This window comes from Sus scrofa, chromosome 1, assembly GCF_054392235.1.
Source record: "Sus scrofa isolate SSC_HxYL_T2T_F1_AM1 chromosome 1, Sscrofa_HxYL_maternal_Yorkshire_Landrace_v2.0, whole genome shotgun sequence".
Classification (NCBI taxonomy): domain Eukaryota; kingdom Metazoa; phylum Chordata; class Mammalia; order Artiodactyla; family Suidae; genus Sus; species Sus scrofa.
In genome coordinates this window covers 146,047,985-146,072,550 of record NC_139383.1, presented here as the reverse complement: position 1 = coordinate 146,072,550, position 24,566 = coordinate 146,047,985, and the positions used below count along the sequence as shown (strand labels likewise).

At 39.1% G+C, this 24,566-nt stretch overlaps 1 protein-coding gene and 1 long non-coding RNA gene across 16 annotated transcripts in view; both read left to right on the top strand.

Moving 5' to 3' along the window:
- FMN1 (formin 1) overlaps positions 1 to 24,566 on the top strand; it is a 467,182-nt gene that overhangs the window by 397,614 nt on the left and 45,002 nt on the right. The window lies entirely within an intron of this gene.
- LOC146406410 (uncharacterized) lies at positions 17,303 to 23,696 on the top strand. Its single transcript, XR_014814807.1, has 2 exons — positions 17,303 to 17,536; positions 18,969 to 23,696. It is a non-coding gene; the product is annotated as an uncharacterized LOC146406410 (long non-coding RNA).

The window sequence follows — 24,566 nt, the reverse complement described above, 5'->3', positions numbered from 1 at the left end:
GGACAAGTTAAGAGTTCATTGTGAGGTTTTGATGGCTTGGGCTGGAGTGGCTGAGTGGGAAGAGAGAAAATAGAGATGGATGGTGTAACCTCAGTGTTCATATCAGCACTACTTACAATAACCAAGACATGGAAGCAACCTAAATGTCCATTGACAGATGAATGGATAAAGAAGATGTGATGAATATATACACACAGTGGAATATTACTCAGCCATGAAAAAGAATGAGATGCTGCCATTTGCAACAACATAGATGGACCCAGAGATTATCATACTAAGTGAAGTTAAGCTAGGGAGAAAAAGAAATATTTAATATTCACTATATGTAGAATCTTAAAAAAATGATACAAATGAACATATTTACAAAATATAAATAGACTTACAGACATAGGAAACAAACTTGTGGTTACCAAAGGAGAAAGGAAGGAGAGGGATAAATTAGGAATAGAGGATTAACATATATACACTTTTATATATAAAATAAACAAAGTCCTACTCTATAACCTATAATGGAAAAGAATCTGAAAAAGAATGTATATATGTATAAGCCAAATTACTTGTCTGTACACTAGAAACTAACATAATGTTGTAAAATCAACTATACTTCAGTTAATAAAAGGGAGAGTTCCTATTGTGGCTCAGTGATAATGAACCAGACTATCCATGAGGACGTGGGTTCGATCCCTAGCCTCATTCAGTGGGTTAAGAATCCAAGGTTGCCATGAGCTGTGGTATAGGTCACAGACATAGCTCAGATCTGGAGTTGCTGTGGCATAGGCCAGCAGCTGCAGATCCTATTCAACCCCTGGACTGGAACTTCCATATACCACACATGTAGCCCAAAAAAGAAAAAAAAAGAAAGAAAGATCTAACTCTTCCTAGCACTATTTAACCAAAAGAACAAAGTTAAAAGTGTGATGGGAACGGGAGAGGGGGAGGAACAGAACAAAACTCATGAAGAATGGAAGACAATCACTACTCTCTACAATGAGTGAACAGCCACAGTGATTTTTTAAAATCTGTGTTTAGCTAATTGTCATGTCTAGTCAGATAGAAGGATTATGAGATTTTCATATCTATTGTTCTTTGTTGGGAAGTTTCTTTAGCCTTCTTGATTCCTTGAAATTTTGGATAACCTGGACATAGGATCCTGTATTACCTAGAGAATGGTAGAAGTTCCCTTCACTTGTCCAGGTGCTTTTAAAAACAAAGGAAACAGGGAGGTCCTTGGTGGTCTAGTGGTTAGGATTTGGCCCTTGCACCATTGCAGCCTGGGTTCAGTCAAGCCCTGGTCTGGAAACTGAGATCCCACATCAAGCCACTGCATACAACAGCCAAAAAAAAAAAAAAAATTAAAATGAGTTGCAGATAAAAGTAATCTTCATTTAGTTCTTCTCAGTCAATATAAGGTCATTATGGAAGTAGAAAACTGGGATCCAGTACCTCCTAACTTGGTCTCATGGGAGAAATGTGTCCCCCTCCATTTCTATGGGCTTGTTTGACTGAATCTCTTCTTCTTCCCACCTCTGTGTTCTCAAACCTTGGATAGTTGTATCTTTATGCAGAACATGGTTTCATATGCCAGCAACAGAATAGTCATAACTATTTTCATCACTCATGGATGCCAGCCTTTAAACAGATGAAAAGGGTGACTTCCATGAACTGGCAGAGGTCTGAGGATCCTTACTGCTTGTGTAAGCTGAGACAGTAGGCCCAGTCCATAATGACACCAAATAAGGTGCCTTGGAATGTGTTGCCTCCATCTGCTTTCAGCTCATGTGATCTAGGCAGGAAGAAACCAATCCCTAGAAACTGGCCTCACAAGAAGGCATGGGTTGCTGACTTGATTCCCACTAATCTTTCCCCAGTATCCCTGTCTGGAGTTTTTTTTTTTTTTTTCCCACTGTACAGCAAGGGGGTCAGGTTATCCTTACATGTATACATTACAATTACATTTTTTTCCCCACCCTTTGTTCTGTTGCAACATGAGTATCTAGACAAAGTTCTCAATGCTATTCAGCAGGATCTCCTTGTAAATCTATTCTAAGTTGTGTCTGATAAGCCCAAGCTCCCGATCCCTCCCACTCTCTCCCCCTCCCATCAGGCAGCCACAAGTCTCTTCTCCAAGTCCATGATTTTCTTTTCTGAGATGTTCATTTGTGCTGGATATTAGATTCCAGTTATAAGTGATATCATATGGTATTTGTCTTTGTCTTTCTGGCTCATTTCACTCAGGATGAGATTCTCTAGTTCCATCCATGTTGCTGCAAATGGCATTATGTCATTCTTTTTTATGGCTGAGAAGTATTCCATTGTGTATATATACCACATCTTCCGAATCCAATCATCTGTCGATGGACATTTGGGTTGTTTCCATGTCCTGGCTATTGTGAATAGTGCTGCAATGAACATGCGGGTGCATGTGTCTCTTTTAAGTAGAGTTTTGTCCGGATATATGCCCAAGAGTGGGATTGCGGGGTCATATGGAAGTTCTATGTATAGATTTCTAAGGTATCTCCAAACTGTTCTCCATAGTGGCTGCACCAGTTTACATTCCCACCAACAGTGCAGGAGGGTTCCCTTTTGCCTGTCTGGAGTTCTTAGTAGTAATTCATATAGATTGGAAAGAAGTTTGCATTCTTAGAAAACAATTCCCCACTTCCCTGTCATGGGCCCTGTGTTATGCACCAGCTGGAAGCACCAGTAGGTGGCAAAGAGGAGGGGTCTCAGTCCAGGTTCCTCACTCTGAAGAGCCATAGATTGACAGAACTTTTGCCTTGGTGTCTTTTTTAACTTAGCGGGTAGAATGGATTCATCTCATGAATTGTCATAGAGCCTTAGACTAGATGGAGCATGCACACGTTTTTTGTTCTTGAATGTTTGGCTGGGTACATCGGTAGTAAGTTAGATTAAGCCTTGGAGAGGTGAAAGAGAAGTTTTCTCCAGTTTGGCTGGAGTTTTGATGTCCTTGTGTCCTTACAAACGGTTTTTTGAGTTTGTGACCAAGTGGCTAGTTCTGCTGTAAGAAAGCACTTATCAGCACGCTTGCCATCCACCAGGCCTTTCCTCTAAGGAAGAGCGAAGCATGTGATGTGTAGCACATGGATGAAGGTGCCGGCAGATAAAGAGTTTGGCCTTGGGTCATTTCCCAAGAAATACTGTGTTTTACCTACCTGTTTCCCTGTTCACCAGAAATGCCATAAAGTAGCATAGAGAGGAATTCTGAAATCCTTAAAGAAAAGACACTGAAACTACTGAAGTGTTCCTTTATTGTGACTATATTCCTGGTTGTCAGAGAACATGCTTTTCTTCCCCCAAATGTTATTAAGTTACTGAAAAAAAAAAAAATGTGGTTTGGTTAGGAGGGGGGTGTGAGCCAAGTGGTAGACTGAAATTTCTTCTTTTATCTGAGAATCGTGACACTGCTATAACCACAAATATTTATCTTTCATTCTCAGAGAGACGGGTAGCCTCTTTGGATCATCCTCCGCAGAAATGCAATGGATGCTACAAGGAGCTCTTAGCCAAATTGTTAGATCTTACCGCCAGACTAAACTCCATTCACTATTACCAAAACCTAGTGTAGAGAGAAAATTCTACACAATTAAAAAGGGAAGACATCCCTTTGGTTGTTGGCTCTGTTAATTGATAGACCTGAAATTCCCTTCAGATGACTTTCAGTGATCAAAAATTTACCAAATTAAGAAATCCTGACTTTCCTCAGGAAGGCAGTAAAAGTCAAAGGGATGGCTCATATGAGGTTTTTATCATTCTGCTTCCTAATTTTTCACTTGGGATTGTTTGAAAATCTATCCATAGTAATAACTGTGGACTTAATTCTTAGAACTGCTCTGGGCTATTCCAGTGCGTGAATGAACCACATTTTGTTTATCTGTATCCCTTTCTCTTTCTGTCACTAAGTTAGTCAGTCATGTCAGTCTGGAACTCTTCTTTAAGAAAGAGCCAGGAATGTGTGTATCCTTTCTTCTTCATTGGAATTTTGGAGAGATAAACAAGATAACAGCATGAAATGTCTAGGATGCTTTTGTTAATAAAATGGTGCAAGCATTAAAAGTAATTCTGCTGTCTTACAGATTGTGTTTTCCATTTGGAAGGACAAGATTCCTTGAGTCTTCTTTTTTTTTCTATTTAAATAATGCAGTAATGACAATCTATATGTGAAAGTGATGGGACTGAAAAATTAGATAATTGTGATGAGCTGGGCCTTAAGGCCCTAAACTCAGCCCCACATAATGCTGCTGAGACCCAAAGACAGTCATTTTGTGGCTCATAAATGATAGTTTAAGCAGTTGAATGGATGAGATCCAGAATTCTCCTTGGTCCCTCGATGGACAGTAATGCTGCTTGGACTGTAATTTTCCATCTTTCTTCTTGGAAAGACTGACTGCAGGCCACTCAGTAAAATGAACCTTGGAAATAAGACTTCTGTCTCACACCATTTATTCACAAAAGAGAGCTATAAAAATCAACACAAATCCAGAACCTAATGGAGACATGGCAACAAGCCCAAGGGATCTGCCATCCTTTCAGCCTCCCCTTTCATTCTCTTTTTTACTTTTATTTAACAGGCCAAATGCCAAAGTTGCAGGCAGACATCTGCATTTTCTGAACTTGTTTATCTAGGAAGTAGTTGAAAGAGATAAGAATGAGTAGCTTTGGGAAGAGCCAGCCTTGAGTGTTTCCACTGCTTACTGCTCTCTGGAAACTACCTGGAATATTTCAAGGAAATTATTCTGCATGATATTACCTAGTGTTCCAAGATAAGGTCTGTCTCTCTCGGTCCTTACACAGAAATTTCAAAGGAAACTCATAGGTGGGCATGACTTAGAAATGGAGCACAGCACTAGAGCCCCGTGTCCAGAAGTCTGGATTCAGCAGTGAATTAGGGACCCACCCATGTTTTTCTCACTGCTTCCCTATTTCTCATGAATTTGGTTTTGTTGTTGTTGTTGTTGTTGTTTTTATGTTCCAACAAATTTTTTTTGAATTCTATAATGATTTTATTTTTTGCCATTGTAGCTGGTTTACAGTGTTCTGTCCATTTTCTACTGTACAGCATAGTGACCCAGTTACACATACATGTATACATTCATTTTTCTCACATTATCATGCTCCATCATAAGTGACCAGACATAGTTCCCAGTGCTACACAGCAGGATCTTGTTGCTAATCCATTCCAAAGGCAATAGCCTGCATCTGTTAACCCCAAGCACCCCTTCCATTCCACTGTATCCCCCTCCCCCTTGGCAACCACAAGACTATTCTCCAAGTCCACGATTTGCAGCAACGTGGGTGGAACTAGAAACTCTCATCCTGAGTGAAGTAAGTGAGAAAGAGAAAGACAAATACCATATAATATCACTTATATCTGGAATCTAATATACGGCACAAATGGACCAACAAATTTTTTACTAGGATGTAGTTTTTTTGCAATGTTGAGTCAATTTCTGCTGTACCGCATAGTGACCCAGTCATATACATATATACACACACATTTCCTTTCTTATATTATCTTCCATTGTGGTCTATCCCAAGAACCTGGATATAGTTCCCTGTGCTGTACAGTAGGACCTCAATGTTTATCCATTCTAAGGAATCTAAAATATAGCACAAATGAACATATCTACAGAACAGAAACAGACTCATGGGCATAAAGAATAGAATTCTGGTTGCCAAGGAGGGAAGAGGAAAATGGGGTGGATGGGGAGTTTGTGGTTGGTAGATGCAAACTATTTCTCACTATTTCTCGTGAATCTGGTCTGTACCTCCCAGGGGTCCTCTGATTCTGTTTTTGTTCTCTCTTCACTAAATCTTCCTTCACTCTGATCTCATGGCGTCACTTCTTCCCATCGGTTTCTGGGCATACCCTCTTGGTCTGTTTCCTTTTTTTTTTTTTTTTTTTTTTTTTTTTTTTAGGTATTGGGGAAGCTTTTCTAGGAAATTCAACTTCAGTCTTGTCCAATATCTTCACCATTGGAATACAGCCTCTTAGGTGGCAGTAAGCAGGGCCCTCAGAGTGTCCCCTCTTCCCCTTAGAGTGCTTCCTCTCTGGTGCACTGCAGAGCCCTTGACATTCCACCACCTTGTTTCTCCTCCCACTCTCCTTGTGAAAGAAGCAACCCTTGGGCCCTCTTGATGTATAAGGGAGAGGATGGTCTCAGAGACACTCCTTTTCCAGGGACCACACCACTAAATTGGTGACAGATTTTGATATCCGGGGGGAGAGTTAAATTCCCTTGGGTCTCTACTTGAGTTATTTCTGACTGTTACTATAAACTTGTTTCTATCACTCAAGTTTTGTTATCCAAACAGACTTTATGCACCATATCCTTGACCTTTGGTTATCACCAGTGGTCTTTTACCTCTCAAGACCACTTACTTGAAACATCTCACAAGTTGATTCCGTATGTCAGATCTAATGCACTTTGGAAAAAAAAAAAAAAAAAGATTACTGAATACCTAATCATAACCATTCGTTCCTTATGTCTAAGCCCACAATGTGTTGGATATTGTGCCAGACAGTTCCCTGGCTTATAGATCTCACAGCCTAGGCTGGAGAGCCAGTCCTGAACAAATAGCTACATGGTAGGGTAATTGCAGTGCATAGGATAACAGAGCAAATTCATTCAGCCCATGTGGAGAGACTACAGTGCATCAGGTTCTGTGCCAGGCATGGCTGGTAGAGACTCAAACAAAATAGAGAAACATAATCAAGGAGAGAAAGAGACCGAAAGGCAAATAACTAACCCAGAGGATATTGCAAATTGTGGAATGTTTAGGTTTGACAGGAGGCAGAGTTTTATGAAATCAACCTTCAAAGAATTGACAGGCCTTTTTGCAGTGTTGACTTTTAAGCCAGGGAAGGACTTAGTCCTGGGAAGCGTAGAAGGAAAAATGTCACAAGCAAGAGAAATCTCATGGGACACAGTCATGAGGTGGGTAAGAGCTTGGCATACTGAGAGGCTACACCAGGCCAGTGAGATGGGAATTAGGACCAGCTGCCTGTGCAGAATCCTGAGGGCCATGAGGAGAGGTTTGGATTTTTTTTTTTTTTTTTTTTTTTCACTGTTCAGTGGGGAGCCTGAGAAGAGTTTGTCAGATGAAAGTAGCATGGCGGCATTTGTGTTTTAAAAGATGATTCTGAGTGGTGTATGGAAAATAAATGAAAGGAGCAAGAGTTGATAGATATGAGGTGATTACTGAAGTAACTGAGGTTAAAAGTCTCCTTGATGGTGCAACGGGTTAAGGATCGGGTGTTGTTACTGCCGTGATACGGGTTCAATCCCTGGCCCGGGAACTTCCACATGCTGTGGGCGTGCCCCCGCTGCCCCCCCCAAAAAACAAACAGTAGTACTTTGGACCAGAACAGCTGAGTAATTGAGATGGAATGATATGAATGAATTCAAGATACATTTTGGATGTAGGAAACACACGGCTCTGGTAACCATTCTTGGAGTTGAGGCAAAGGGAGGAGCCAAAATTAATTTCCATGTTTTAATTGTCTTCGTGAACAATGATGTCATTTTACTGAGTTGTGGAAGGTCATAAAAGGAACAGGCTTGTGTTATGGTGAGGCTGACTTGAATTCCTGGACAGCTGTTCATGTCATGGGGTCCAGAAGGGCAGGAAAAATGCAAAACTGCTACTGAGAATGTAGTTTGGAGTTAACAATATGAACTTCAGATTCATTAGCAGAAGAATAGTAGCTAGTAGCTGTGTGTCTAACTAATTATATAAACTTAGGAAAGAGAAGAGTTGAGAGACAGTCTTGGGGGCTGACTATATGAGTACAAGAGGAAGAAGAAGAAAAGCCAATGGAGGGAGTTCCTTTGTGGCTTAGTGGGTTAAGGATTCGACATTGTCACTGATTTGGCATGGGTTTGATCCCCAGCCTGGGGACTTCCATGCCACAAGTGTGGCTGAGGAAGGAAGGGAGGGAGGGAGGAAGGGAGGAAAAACCAATGAAAAAGGAGCTCCTGTTGTGGCTCAGTGGTTAACAAATCCGACAAGGAACCATGAGGTTCCAGGTTCCATCCCCGGCCTTGCTCAGTGGGTTAAGGATCCAGGGTTGCCGTGAGCTGTGGTGTAGGTTGCAGACATGGCTCGGATTTCGAGTTGCTGTGGCTCTGGCATAGGCCAGGGGCTACAGCTCCGATTCGACCCCTAGCCTGGGAACCTCCATATGCCGTGGGAGCGGCCCAAGAAATTGCAAAAAGACAAAAAGAAAAAAAAAAAAAAACAATGAAAGGGATAAAGTGATCAGAATGGATGAGATATTAACCAGTATTGAACATGAACCCATCTGGCTTGCTGCTGACAAGTACTTTGTCTTTCATGATAATTAAAAAAAATAAAACCACTTTCGGAAAATGTGCGATAAACTATTAAGCATTACCTGTGTAATGATGTGTCAGTAATGTATAATATATATATTGAAACTAGGGCAACTCTGTAAGAATCACTCTGCAAACCACTGCTGGCCTCCAGATCCCACCCGAGCATACATGCTTCTTGTGGCTTGAAGGAACCTGGGACACCTTTTCAAATGGTGCTCGCATTTATTTAATAATATAGTTAATAATAAAGCAGCCTGAATTTTTTTTTTTTTTTTTTTTTACATCCCTGCCTTGCCCCCACCTCTGTTCTTATTCCTGCTCCAGTCCTCCTTGACTGCAGTATGGTGTCTGTTGGTGATGGTGTGTGTGCTGCCATCCCCAAGCCCTTGTTTTCCAACTGTGTGTGGCTTCCAGCACTTAAATGAAATCTTATTTACTCACAGATGCCATTTTATAGAACTGTAAAAAAGGAAGCACATGGCTTTTGGCAGGGGTGCACAGCTCCATCATGGCCTTCCACTGTTTGTGCAATAGGATGTAACAGCTCCAGGCTCTGTGCCTTCTCCCTTGTAAGTTCAGAAAAGCCCACTCTGTTAAGAATGCTTTGCAACTGTGAAAGTTACAGGGCAAGCATTCTGTGCCCTCTGTGTGACTAGACTTCCCGTGTGAGCTGGAGTAGCACCTCTGTTTCGGGGGTTTAGTTTCCATGTAGCTCCTTTAAAATAGGTATTATTTGGAGTTCCCACTGTGGTGCAGTGGGTTAAGAATCTGACCACTGTGGAGGTGTGGGTTTGATCCCAGCTGGCACAGTGGGCCAAAGGACTCAGCATTTCCACAGCTGCAGCTTGGATTCAATCCCTGGCCCAGGAACTTCAATAAATTAAAAAAAAAAAAATTTAAGTAGTTAATTCTCACTATTTACACCCCTGCGTCATTACTTATATAATAGTACTAAGATTGCTTCTTTAGCATTATATTTGGTTTGAAAATCAAGAAAAGCACACATGAACTATTTTATCCTCATAAAACTATGGGAGAAGAAATATAAAACTTTGAGTTTTGAAATTTAGACAGTCGTTTGGAACTACAGCCCTTGGGGGAATTTTCTTATTCTTCAGAGGTAGCCCCCTTGGCCACACCCTGGAGGAGGCTACCATAATAGGAAGCATCCATATCCAAGATAGGGCCTGGAAAGCGGCTTCTGGGTGGGAGAAGCAGAGCAGTGACTTGGATCGTGGATGCTGTGTCAGGGTGTGAAGTCTCACCCTGCTTAGTGAAACATGCTGCCCATCCTCCTCTCTCCCCCAAACAATTAGAATACAAGTTGCACATAATGTCCCAGTCTTGCAGCCACTGGTGAGGTTCAACTACAAAGAATTTTTTTTTAATCTAGAATCACCTATGAAGGAAAGGCAACAGACTCAAAAGAGTAGCGCTTACAGCTGAGAAAATACATTCATAGGCAGATCTTCAAAACACGTGTGCTTTATAATCTCGGAGAATGACAAGAAGCCACCACTCCATAAAACATAACCCAGTGCAGAGCATAAAAATGGAAATTTTGGTCGATGGAATTTTCAAAATTAGTGAATGCACACAGGAGTAAAAATAGACATCGCTGAAGAGCAATTGTATTAGGATGTATTTAGAAGTTTAACCTCTTTAATCAACGTGTATTTAATACAAGTCAAGAAAAGAGAGGAGGAAATACTCGAACAACATGAGATTACTTCCTAGAAATGAAGAAAAATACTGCATCTTTTACTGAAAGAGCTCTTCAGAGCCACAAAAGATAAACGCACACATGTATACACACCCTTAGCTCCTTATAATCAACTTTGAGAAACAAGGATTTGGAAAAACTCTGAAAGCTAAACAACAAACTTCTCAGTGGCAACAATAGATACAAGAAAACAATGAAATAATAAATTTAATGCTGAAGGAAAAGAATTTCAAAGCTAAAATTCTGCATTTAGCCAGACCATCACCAAAGTGAAAGAAGAGTGATTCCTTTTGAAGCAACAGAGCCTCAGAAGTTTATTCTTCATAAATCCTCTCTTGAGGTTGCACTGCTCAATACAAAAATGAATCCAGGAAGAAATGGTAGGGCAAAAGGTATAATGAACAAATAACTTTGTAAAATGATTATTAAACATTTATTGCAAAAAATTTATTTTTGGTAATCTGGAAATAAAATTGCAGATGATATCAACATAGGATGTGGCATAGGATGTGGCATAGAATGTGGCCAGAGGTGTGGCAGAGGGAGAAGGGAAAGGCAGACTACTTTATTATTTTTTTTTTTTTTCAGAGTTAGGGTAAAGAACTATGATAAACTCTAGATGCTCTTAGAATCATGGATATTTGGGTTATGGGTGTTGAAATTTTTAAACATATTCACCAACCAAAAAAGTTAAAAGTAATCATTTTCAAACCAGTAAAGGAAAAATGAAACAAAGACAGTTTGGTGAATCAAAGCAAAAATGTCAGGAAAGGGGGAAAAAAGTCACTAGAAAGTCTGGTAACTAAAATTACAAAAGTAAATATGATAAATACATTTGTAATCACAATAAATATGAGTGGCTCAACTTTACCCAGAGTCTGAGAGCCCTAACTAGGGCAGTGTAAAAGAAAAAGAGATGACACATCTAAATATAACAAAGGGCAAGACAAAATTGCCACTATTTGCGTATTCTAATTATCTTTTAGAAAATCATTGCTGTTTGAATAGTGCCTATTCACTTCCTGAATAAGAATTCTGCTCCACATAATTCCAAATGATTAATGAACTAAATATAAAAAGACTAATAAAAGGCAAAAAATATATATATAAAATATAGGGCAGCTTTATAACCCTGGGAGTAGAAAAGGCCTTTTTTTTTTTTTTTTTTTTTCTCTTTACTGATTTAAAAAGCATATGAGGAGTTCCTGGTGTGGCTCCTATTGTGGTTTGTGGTAACAAAGCCAACTAGTATCCATAGGGACGTAGATCTGAACCCTGACCTCGCTTAGAGAATTAAGGATCTGGTGTTGCCACGAGCTGCCGTGTAGGTTGAAGATGTGGCTTGGATCTTGCGTTGCTGTGGCTGTGACATAGGCTGGCATCTGCAGCTCCAATTCAACCCCTAGCCTAGGAACTTCTATATGCTGAGGTGCAGGCCTAAAAAGAAAAAAAAAAAAAATTAAACAATTGAAAAATAAAAAGCAGGAGTTCTCATCATGATACAGCAGAAATGAATCTGACTAGCATCCGTGAGGGCACAGGTTTGATCCCTGGCCTCACTCTGTGGGTTAAGGATCTGGCATTGTCGTGAGCTTTGGTGTAGGTTGCAGATGTGGCTTGGATCCCATGTTGCTGTAGCTGTGGTGTAGGCCAGCAGCTGTAGCTCTGATTGGACCCCTAGCCTGGGAACTTCCATATGCTGCAGGTATGGCCCTAAAAAACAACAACCAAAAAAAATGAAATGACATGAAAAACATATTATTAATTTGACTACTTCAGAATTAAATTTATAAGTGAAAAATATTGTAAACAGAGTCAGAAGGCAAGCAGAAGCATACGAATATTTGCAATACAGATAATAGGGATTTGCACCAAAATCTGTGTGCTTTGCAAAAATCAAAGTTCAATCATATGAATTACTGGCTGTCAGGAATGTAACATGGTATTCTCTCTATGAAAGACTGTTTGACAGTCTCGATTAAAAATTAAAACCATGCATACCTGATGAGTGAGAAAGTCTCTTTCCTTCTGTCTGACTTGGGGAAAATCCTGCATATTTGCACAGGGACACTCAGAAGAAAATTTTGGAAGGTTACACCTCAGACCAGTAGCAGTAGTCAAGTCTCAAGAGATGATGCGAGTGTGTGTGGGGTGACAGGGCTGGGGTGCCAGGGCCCTTCAAAGAGGACTTGGTTTATGATGTTTAATATTTTTCACAAGGAGAATGTTTATTACCTGAAGTCACTAAAAATTAATTTTTCAAAATCTTGAGTGGAAGTTTTCTCCTCAGTGGTACAGTATTCAGAATTAGAAGGTATCTAGTCACAGTTAAACAAAGAAAAGGAAAAAGTAGCCCCCTGTTAATGCAAGGTTCCAGGTTGAGCCCAGTATTTATGTAATTACAAATCTCTGTTGCCCTGTTCACGGGGTACAATGGGAATAGTTTTTAGATGAGGACGAGGTTTACATACGCCCTTCACATTGTGTTGATGGATTTGGGTTGGAAATTGTCTGCGTTTATCTTTTGGCATCTCCATTTCAAATGTTTAAATATCTGTAATTTTTTTTTGTTTAACACCGAGGTGGGTGGACTTTTACTATTTAATCCACCATTTGGAATGATGAGATCTGTAAAAGTACATCAAAGGCAGATTCTTCTTTCTAGTCCTGTTTCAAGTATACAGAAAATGGTTGGTTATGCACTTAAAATTTTAACTTCATTATATAAATGGCATCAAACCAACCATAAAATAATTGCTAATGATAACAGCATTGTTTCACTGAGCTTTTATTCATGGCCATGAGTCATGTTTCCCTCTGCAAATGAGAAGTGGCTCCCTTTTGTTTTTTGCTTTCTTTTTAAAATTAGGTCCTAAACACCAAACTTCTGACCGTATTTCTCTTCTGCTTTGGAATTCTTTTTTTTCCCATCCATCGTTATATTTCTTTAGAAAACTTCTTTAAATTCTTTGTAAGGGAAGGAACAAAGCTAGCAAAGAAACAGATGTGTCCCATATAAAATATGCAATAAATCTTGTCCCACAAATTCTTTGCTCTGAACTTTCTGACAGAAACTGTCAAATATCTGCTTTAATTCAGGTATAAAATGTTCACTCCGTGTCATGGCGCCAACTGCCATATGCCAGAATCAAGTTAGTGACCAGCCATAAAAACGGCAGCATAAGCACCTTTGAAATGGGACAAGTCCTCGTGGGTGAGAACGACCCTTATAAATCCCTAGGGAATTAATCTCGGCTTTGCTACTATCCTGCTGCGCATTTACAATGAGCCTCTATTCCCACACAACAGAAGTAGTAATACTTTTAAAAAGAGAGAGAGAATAAGAGAGCCTTGCGTCCACCTAATGAGCTTGAGGGAGGGGATGAGGGGGTTCATGGATCAGAAAGCAACAGCTTTTCCTCCCCTTCCACGGGGCTCTGGATTCCCGGGAAGAGGGCAGATCCCAGCCTCAGTGGAACATGTGGGGCTCTTCTTCAGATCACGCTGCCTGGCTTCTCAGATCATGTGAAACCAATCTCTTCGAAGCGCAATCACAAGAAATGACTTCAGCTTCATAAATCATTGTTATCATCCCGCAGGAGGAGGTAATGCTATGGTTTTTCTGCAGTAAAACATTTCAAGCCTCTGGTTTCATGATCTCTCTCTCTCTCTTTTTTCCCCTCTTTTTTCCCCCTCCTTTCTGAAATCAGCATCATGCTCCTGCCTAAAGGAAACAGTGGCACTTCTCCAACTGACCAGATACTTGACGGTTTACCCCTCTTTCTGATGCCCAGTGAGACTTCTTTCCTATGAGCGGTGTGTGTGTGTGTGTGTGTGTCTTATCAGATGCTAAGGGACCTCACCCTTGCTTCCAAGCATCTGATGACCCTCAATATTTTTTCCAATTGAGAATATTTTCTTTATCCTGTAATTCCCAAATACAGAACAGGAATATCATGTTTAAGCACAGTGGAGAGAAATTTTCAGCTTATTTTGCAGCATTCAACATGATTTTTTTTTTTGCACTTCTATTTTTTTTTCATTTTTTTATTACTCAAATGAATTTATCACATCTGTAGTTGTATAATGATCATAGCAATCTGATTTCACAGGATTTCTATCCCACATGATTTTAATAATTGTGGCCATCTAAAACATTTCTCTAAGTCACAAAAAGAGGAAGACTAAAGGGTTAAGTAAACGATTATTTCTAAGTTGAATCATAAGATAAAAATCTGCTTTAATTGTACTTTGATAATACTTTAATAGTGCTTCATAAGAAGCATTTTTCTCGTACAAGATCTCATTTAAGAAATACTGTCAGAGGAGCTCCCATTGTGGTACAGCAGAAATGAATCCAACTAGGAACCATGAGGTTGTGGGTTCGAACCCTGGCCTTGCCCAGTGGGTTAAGGACCTGGTGTTGCCATGAGCTGTGGTGTAGGTCACAGATGCGGCTCGGATCTGGTGTTGCTGTGGCTGTGGCGTAGGCCATCCAATGTAGCTCCAATTTAACCCCTAGCCTGGGAATGTCCATATGCCGTGGGTTCGGCCCTAAAAAGCACACACACACACACAAAAAGTAATACTATCAGAAAATTGTTTTGAGTAGTTCCCTGGTAGCTCAGCAGGTTAAGGATCCACCATTGTCACTACTGTGGCTTGAGTTTACTGCTATGGCATGGATTTGATCCCTGGCCTGGGAACTAATGCATGACACAGGTGTGGCCAAAAAGAAATTACTTTGAAATGTTTTCTTGGGTTTCTAGGAAAGGATTTTGTTTTATTGGAGTAGGTTCCATACCTGCTTTGGAATAAAGACTTATTTTTCAACAATTATTTTTAATAATTGTAAATTATTTAAAAAATATTCTTTTAAAAGTTGGCCTATGCTTAAATAAAAAAGCAGGAAACTGAATTGTGTATTTGGTATGGTCTCAACTATGTAAAAAAGCACAAATGAGTATATGTGATTGTAAATATGCACCTATGTTTGTGGAAATGAATCAGAGTGTCAATAGAGAAAGGCTGATGCACTACTTTTACTTTATTATTTATTTTGTCCTCAAATATCCAAATGTTCTACAATGAGGATTTATTAATTTAAAATCTAGGGAAAACATAAAGATTTATTTAAAAATTGGGGTATGGAGGATGGCAATTATTATTGAACAATAACTCCAACCGGAATTCTGTTAACCTCACCATCAGCACTTTTACCTCAGTAACCTTATAAGTCACTCTTAACACCTAGCCTCATTTCTTGGTTTCCTTTTTTTAAATTTTTTTATTAAAGTATAGTTGATTACAGTGTTGTGCCAGTTTCTGCTGTACAGCAAAGTGACCCAGTCATATGTATATATACATTCCCTTTCTTTCATTATCTTCTGTCATGGTCTATCCCAAGACGCTGGATACAGTTCCCTGTGCTATACAGTAGGACCTTGTTGTTTATCCATCCTCAATGTTCTCTTACTGACTCCGACCATGATCATTTGTGCTAATGGTCCTTCTGTATAACGTTTACTGGCAGAACAAATTACATGTGCTTTAATATGGAAAATAATTTTCTTTGAAAGTCCTAGTTCTCCCAGTGTTTTCTCTTCTTGGAAATATCTCCCAAGAAATAGACAGTTTCTTAACTTTACCTGCACCTAGAGTGTTGGTTAACATTACAACTCTTAAAGTAATGATAATTCTTGTGTATCATTTCCAGTGGGCCAATTTAAATCCCCAGCTTGGACAAATTCTTGACCATATGAAGGAAAAGTTGATAAGAAAGTATTTTACTGTTCAAAGCAATAGCAAATAACAATGAAGTTAGACGTTTTTCAGCTACTGTGGCCCTGCAAATGCAGTTTCCTGAACACAGCTTTGCCAGCATTCTAAAAGAAGGCTGGTTTAAGGGTAGCAAGTTACATGATGATTTACTGGACATTCTGGTGGTCCATTCATGTTCATGACTAAACATCTAAGCATTTATTTTTCTAGAAGGAGTGCTTCCATTATTTAATAAACATCCCTTTTTTTTGCTATAAAGATGCTGGAAGCTTCATATAAGTAAATCTAGAGGAAGAGGAATTTCTTTTGTAAAAGTATGGGTACCATATTATATTTTGGCTGATATATGAGTGTGGCTTTTTTTTCCTCTTTGTTTCTGATTAGTTAAGATCAGTCTTAAACTATTAAGATCTCTGACCATGCATAACAGCTTTTTATCTGAGTTGTAGTCTTTAAAATATGATTAAAACCATTCTTCATATTGGATATATTTCTGGACAACTCATAAAAATATGTAGAATGGTTACGTTAAAGAGATGGTAAAATTTCCCGTTTGTGTATGTGTTTGTATATGATAAAAATAAGTGACTGTAATGTAAATGACTATGCATTTAAATTTAGCTTATTCATTCAAATACTTGTTTTCAGTCATGACTTCTATTTCTCTAATTCCCCACTCTGTAATAAGATAGTTTTATAGTTTTTAAGCATGAACCTCTAAAGAGTAACAAAGATCAAATAGTGGAAACTAGACTAGAATAAGGGGACAAGTTTGTTCTTTTTTTGCCCCAAACCAACTGTAGGACCTTAGGCAAGTCACTTGCTATATATATTCAATTATTCAGACAGGTCTCACGGGAACCCAAGAAAAGTTGAACTGGATATATATATATCCAGTTTTATATATATATATATATTCCTTATTTTATTTTTTAATGCATGTTAATTACTTTCAATGTATTATGCTGCTGCTTCCAAATAGCATCTATTGTTCCTTTATCTGATTATATTAAGTGATGCAAATTCTTTAAAAAAAAATTAAAAACGAGTGAAAAAAACAAAAACTCTATGCACCAGAGAGGCAGAAATAGCAACTGTAATATTTTGGTATATTACCTTCTGAAGATTTTAATAGATATGTCATTTTATTTCTGTGACATACATTTTAATACAATTTTAGTCCCAACATATTTACTGCTTTATATTCAGAATTTTTTCACTTGTAACCATGTCATAGCATTTTCCCATGATAGCTCTGAAAGCATGATTCTGGGATTTGAATCTAGTATATTTGCTTCAGGTCTGGGGGAGTTTATTGTGGGACTAAACTATGTCACTAAAGAAAGAATAAGGCATTCAATTATTCAGACAGGTCTCACGGGAACCCAAGAAAATTTGAACAAGTAAGCATCATTGGATGAATAATTGCTGTGATGGTGATGGTAGTGACTGTAATAATTGACATTTTCTGAGCTAATGTGCCAGGTGCGATGGCTGGGTGCCTTAGGAACATCTCATTTAATTGTTACTGCTGTCTAATATAGGTAGGTCCTATTATTATATCCATTTGTAGATTAGAAAACTCATTCTTAGCTAAGTTAAACAATTTGCTCAAGGCCAACAGCTAATAAGTAATAGAATAATGTGAAGCTTTGGCTTCACTCTTATCCACAATGTAGAACCCACCTGATATGTGCATTGAGGAAGTCAAATGATCTTTGTAAATCCCTTACCATGTTACTTGTTACACACTGAATATGCCTCAGAGAATGTTCACCACCACCATCATCATCACTGCCGCCACCACTAGTCAGCTGTGTTAAACAGCGTCCTAAGCAGCTGATCAGCTAGTGGATTGACTGTTCTTGGATCCCATTAGCTGTGGCTGGTGTGCTGGAGGGGTCACAGTCCTGTACACTGTTTTATTATCATAAAATCCAATACTTATTTATTCAATATCCTCTTATCTAACTTAGTCCACTTTGAAACTATAGCATGAGAGGCTTACACTAGATAATTTCTTAGGTTTCTCATCTCTCCAAATTTCTCAAGTGCAAGGTTTCATTTTCTCCAGTGCACAGATGGACAAGTTGTGGTAGGAAGAATCAAGCGATGACCCTAAATACATAGCTAATCATCAAAGGAAGTTTTGGGGAACCAAAAGAAGCCAAGTGGTGAGCTTTGTCCCAGTTTGTTAATGCAGTGCCTAAAGAAAGATTTGTGGAAAACCAAGTACTAAAATGCGATGAAATAGGGAATTCCCATCGAGGCTCAGTGGTTAACAAATCCAACTAGGAACCATGAAGTTGCAGGTTCGATCCCTGGCCTCACTCAGTGGGTTAAAGATCCAGTGGTTACCATGAGCTGTGGTGTAGGTCTCAGACACAGCTTGGATCTTGCGTTGCTGTGGCTGTGGCAGAAGCCGGCAGCTGTAGCTCCGATTAGACCCCTAGCCTGGGAACCTCCATATGCCGCAGGTGCAGCCCTATAAAAGACAAAAAAGACAAAATAAATAAATAAATAAAATGTGATGAAATAAATAAATGAAGCTCTTGCTTTTGAGCGCACTGCTTTAAATCAGAGAGAAAAGTGAGCATAGAGCCTGTTACCGCTTTGCTCATGAACTTGCTTACAAAATAAAACAAGCAGCTGCTTTTGTAGTCATTTTCACCAATTAATGGAGCAAAAAAGTCATTGATTTATTAACACTAAGCTTATAGTCTCAAGTGCTAAGCATTTGGAATACAAAGCTAAACACACACAGTCCATGCCTTCCCAAAATTATGCACTTTTCAGCTAGCGCTAATACCAAGATAGGACAGAGTTGTTTGGGAAAGGAGGCTGTCTTCCAGTATTAGTATACCTGCAATTTGTCACCAAATTGTGGAAATTTCACCAAGGTTCTCTCTCCCTCTCTCTCTCTCTCTCTCAATCTCTTTTTTTTTTTTTTTTTTTTTTTTTTTTTTTTTTTTTTTTGCTTTTTAGGGCCACACCTGCAGCATGTGGGAGTTCCCAGACTAGGGGTTGAATCAGAGCTGCAGCTACCAGTCTAAGCCACAGCCACAGCAACATGAGATCTGGAGCTGTGTCTGTGACCTACACCACAGCTCATGGCAATGCTGGATTCTTAACCCACTGAGTGGGCCAGGGATCATACCCAAGCCCTCATGGATACTAGTTGGGTTTGTTGCCTCTGAGCTACAACAGGAACTCCTCACCAAGGTTCTTGATGAAACAAAATGAGGGCAGCCTCTTTTAGAAAGCTAGCTTCTTTGTAATTCCTAATATTTCCTAAATGATGACTAATTTGGTGTCTGCTCCCCATTTGGTGAGCCCATGGATGGAGCTCACTATTCCTCCCTTACCCCTAAAAAATTCTGCAGCTTTGTAGAAGGTCAGAGCCTTCCCATTGGGAATGAGATGGCAGAGGGATAAAGTGGGTACTGTAAGAAACAGGATTTATGTGTAATTAACTGTTCTCTAAGTAAAAATCGCATATTATAAATATACTTGTTTAGAAGTATCTATGAAAAGAATAACTAAGCAAAAACATTTTTATAAAAGATGTGTCATGTATGCGAATGCTGATAAGATAAAATAATACATGAGCCTAGAGGATGACATAATGTGGAGAAGCCCTGTTTGAGAATGCAGCCACCTGACTCCCATTAATGTTAATGAGCCTAAAATTTTGCCCCCATGGTCTGTTTTCAAGCATTAAGAGTCAGGAAATTCAGAGTGAAAGCTGAAATTCCATCTTGGCACTTTCTCTCTGATGTCTCTACTCCTATGGAAAATGTGTGGTACGGTACAGCCCTGATATACCACCTTGGTATTTGAAAATTCTGGAGAAAAACACTGCACCTCCTTAAGAAGCAGCAGGGGGCATTGGAAAATATATTGGATTATGAGTCAAGAGACCTGGATTCTTGCCCCTATTTATATGACCCAGGAAAGTAACTACATCAACTCCTGTCCTTATTCTCATTTCTATAAAATAAATTGTTGGACTAGGCTATGGCTAGATTGCAGATGATACTGTCTTATCAACTTTCTCTCAAGTAATTGCATCTGTATTACCTTGAAACCAAAAAATTGCTGCCTATGGATAGTTGTACAGCCTTGAGGGACTTCTCTGCACTACAGAAGCAGATGGGGAAAGGTGTAAGAATATTAGCAGCTCATTAAATGGTTGCCTTTAAGAATAAGGAGCAGAATTCCTTATAAAATCTAAAGTTGAGTGTTGTGTCAGTATTGTAAGTGGTTGAAAGACTTACCTAGGGGGGCAAAAATCTTATTTAAAGTGGAGGTATGTTGAAAAAAGGAGCCATGTAGCTTTTATTGTAGGTTGACTTGTGAATGGTGGTTGGATTCACTCCCTTTCGATCCCAATGATGCTTGTAACCTGAATGATTACAGTTATCACAGAATACAAAAGAAGAGTATAATTCTTTTCGTTATATACCAAGGAAGTTTTTGGTAATTCAAATTGTTATTATTCCAATATATTTTATGGGGTATTTAAATATTGTCACGCCTAGCTTTAGAAAGATTAGACGGTAAATGACTTCAGATCATAAGGCATCAGTAAGCTTGATTTTATCAATTCCAACTCTTTTCCAACCACTGATGAGAGACTGAAGCCCTGTGGCCCTAAGGGGTAATGACTGTAATTAGTTGGTACATCCCTATGCATCTAGAATGTCTGTATTTCTGTGCATAAGAAGTGGAAGGGAGACCGAAAGAATAGCTGCTTGAATCACTTTCCATGCCCTGCAGTTCAAATGAAGAACCTTGGTTGAGAAGGGCCCTGGGTACCCAAGTTGGGTGATACCACTCTTCTACTTACCTTTGATGCCCATTAAAAATACTCAAATTTAGTTACAAAGGCAGCTGGAAATGGCAGATCAAAGTGATGAAGAAGATGAGATCTGGCAAGTCTGGTGGAACCCAAGAGGATCCCAGCTCCAAGAGAAGCCTGAGGTTTAGACTAGATGACTTTTCACACTCCTTTTATCTGAGTCCCTTTGCTTGTGTGACTCTAAAGACCTCTTCAGAGTCTTCTGATCCACTGTCCTTTACTTGGTATTTTCATCAAAAGCCTGAGTTTTCTAGTCCATGTTAGACTTAGACAGATGACTTGGAAATCAAATTATATGCACATATTGGGAATCTTGATACCGGGCCATCACCCAGCCTCACACCTGTTTAGACAGAAAATGGCCTCTTAGGCACTTCAACTTTACTGTCCAACAAGACCTTTGCAAATGTAAACCCTGTGGCAGACCCAAAATGATCATTCTTCCAGTTTAATCACAGCCAAGAGAACTAATAAAATAGGAAAACTACCCAGGAGGGCTCTTTCCTCTATGGGCAGCATTACCAAAAGGAAAAGCATAAGGGTAAGACCCCCCTCTCCATAACTCAGCGATTCTATATATTTATATTTCCCCCTCTCTCAGAAATGTTAAAAAGTCATCCTTCTTCCCAGTGTCAGCGTGCTATTGCCTCTGTGAGTGAAAGCATTCTTTTCTCCTGGAAGAGTGCGTGGCGGGGCGATTTTCTGAGAAATGAGTAATGACTGCCAAGCTCACATCAGATGGACACCACATGAAGTGGAGTGCGGTCCCTTTGTTTCCTTATTAGCATCACCAGCTCCTCTATTTGTAGAGCTGTAATAAAAACAGCTTCTTTACTGTGCGTCATGTTGGTTTATACCAACCATGTCAGGTCCATAAACCATGGTATATTAAAGTGTAATAGACTGTGTAAAGAATACTAGGAAGATATCCCGACCTCTATCCCTTCCCCTCATTTCGCAATTTACTACCTCCCAGATGGGCATCCATAAATATGACTTAATTATGTTTGGCATAAAACCTCCACTTTCTTTGAAGAGTGACCTCCTTCTGTCAATTGTAGTGCATGAATGCCACCTTATTGAGGATAAATCTTTGCCTATTTCATTGCATTTAGTGATGAATAGTCTTGGTCTGTTTTCTGGACATGGCATCTTATAAAAAGTTTACATTTTTGGTGATTTCTCTAAAAAATTGATATAAATGAAATTCAAGGGTTAATGCTATTTGTGCCTGTGATGTATCAGTCTAAAATGGGATATAACAGGCTGAAAAATAGTTCTGCCCTTTGATTCCATTGTGCTCTTTTCTATTTTGCTGCAAAAAGAAAATGGAAGATTGGAAATTGTTATGCCAGGAAATTGGCTCTGGTCCCCGAGTGGGGAGATAGTGAACAGGGGGTGTATTTTGTTAATATGGGTCTCTTGCTGTCAGTTTATCCATCTGTCAGGTAAATAGAGTACCCACCAGGTGTTAGTTGAGAGAAACGCTGTGAAATATTTTGGGTCACTGCCCGCAAGAAGCCCAGAGTCTGGTACAGAAAGCAGACGGCCAGCCAGCGATCCTACTTATGTTAACACGGTGCTGGTGGAGTGTTCACCATGTGAAGGGCTTCACAGAGGAGGTAGCTTTAAAGCTTTGTTTTTGGAGAAATAAAAGACATTTACACTGGGGGTGTTTGGGAAGAAGAAAGGCAGGAGGAGGAGGTATTCAAAGCAGAGGAAATAGTTTTCCCAGGATGACTTATCAAAGAAACTGTCTTTTCTCCATTGCATGTTCTTGCCTCCTTTGTCATAGATGAATTGATCATAAACGTGTGGTTTTATTTCTGGGCCCTCCATTGTGTTCCATTGATTTGCATGTCCTTTTGTTTGTTTGTTTGTTTGTTTGTTTGTTTGCCAGTACCATAGTGTTCTGATTACTCTAGCTTTGTAAGTTAGTCTGAAGTTGGGAGCATGATTCCTTCCTCTCTGTTCTTTCTAATCAAAATGATTTTGGCTATTTGAGGTCTTTGGTGTTTGCATACAGATTTTAAAGTTATTTGTTCTGGTTCTGTGAAAAATGACATTGGTATTTTTATAGAGATTGCACTGAGTCTGTAGATTGCCTTGAGCAGTGTGGTCGTTTTAACATTTCTAATTCTTCCAGTCCAAGAACATGCCATGTCTTTCCCCATCTGTTTGTGTTATCCTCAGTTTCTTTTGTCAGGGTCTTACAGTTTTTTGAGTGCAAATCTTTTACTTCATTGGGTAGGTTTATTCCTAGGTGTTTTTATTTTTGATATGATTATAAATAGGATTGTTTCCTTAATTTCTCTCTTTCTGGTAACTACATATAAAAGAATGAGATTAGTACATCTTCTCATACCAAATACAAAAATAGTCTCCAAATGGTTTAAAAACCTAAATGTAAGAACAAAAACAAACATACGTAGAAAGCTCTTTGACATAAATCGTAACAATATTTTTTTGGATCTATCTACCAAAGCAAAGGAAATAAAAGCAAAAATAAGGAAATAGGACCTAATTAAATGTAAAAGCTTTTGCACAGCAGAGGAAACCATCAACAAAATGAAAAGACAATCTACTTAATGGGAGGAAATATTTGCAAATGATGACTGATAAGGGGTTAATATCCAAAATATAAAAATAGCTCATACAGGAGTTCCCATCGTGGCGCAGTGATTAACGAATCCGACTAGGAACCATGAGGTTTCGGGTTCGGTCCCTGCCATTGCTCAGTGGGTTAAGGATCCAATGTTGCCGTGAGCTGTGGTGTAGGTTGCAGACGAGGCTCGGATCCTGAGTTGCTGTGGCTCTGGCGTAGGCTGGCGGCTACAGCTCTGATTAGACCCCTAGCCTGGGAACCTCCATATGCCGCGGGAGCGGCCCAAGAAATAGCAAAAAGAAAAAAAAAAAAAAAAGAAAAGAAAAGATGCGTACATATGTACAGTGGAATACTACTCATCCATAAAAATGAATGAAATTTTTCTATTTTCAAGATCATGGATGGACTTGGAAGGTATTATGCTAAGTGAAATAAGTCAGACAAAGGCAAATACTGTATGATATCACTTATATGTGCAGTCTAAAAAAATACAACAAACCAGTGAATATAGCAACAGCAAAAAAAAGGGATTTACAGTTACAGAGGACAAACTAGTGGTTACCAATGGGGAGAGGAAAGTAGGGAGAGACAAAATAGAGGTAGGGGATTAAAAGGTACAGACTGCTATGTAATGAAAGCTACAAGAATATATTGTACAACACAGGGAATACAGGCAATATTTTATAATAGCTATAAAGGGAGTATAGCCTTTAAAATGGTGCATCACCATATTATACGCCTGTGACATACATTGTGCATCAACTCTACATCAATAAAAAATGAAAATGTTTATTTTTCCAAATAAGACATACAGATGGCCAGTAGGCACATGAAAAAGATGCTCCTTATTGCTAATTATTAGAGAAATGCAAATCAACACTGCAGTGAGGTACCATCTCATGCCAGTCAGAATGGCCATTAGTGTAAAGTCTACAGATATAAATAAATAAATAAATAAATAAATAAATAAATAAATAGTTCACTCAGTATAGAGTCTCTGGTTAATAAATAAATAGAAGATAAATAAATAGTAAGTATAAAATAAATAAATGTATAAATAGTAAGTTTAAAAAGCAGAGGAAGCAGTGCACCCCAAAATAAAGGCATAAGAAAGTAGGAGGAGTGCCGGGGATGGTAAGGAGGCTTATGTGATGGAGCATGGGGCATGTAGCAGGAGCCAGGTGGTGGAGGCTTGTGCACTGTGAATCAAGTGCATCCTGGGCGGGGTGCAGGGGCTTG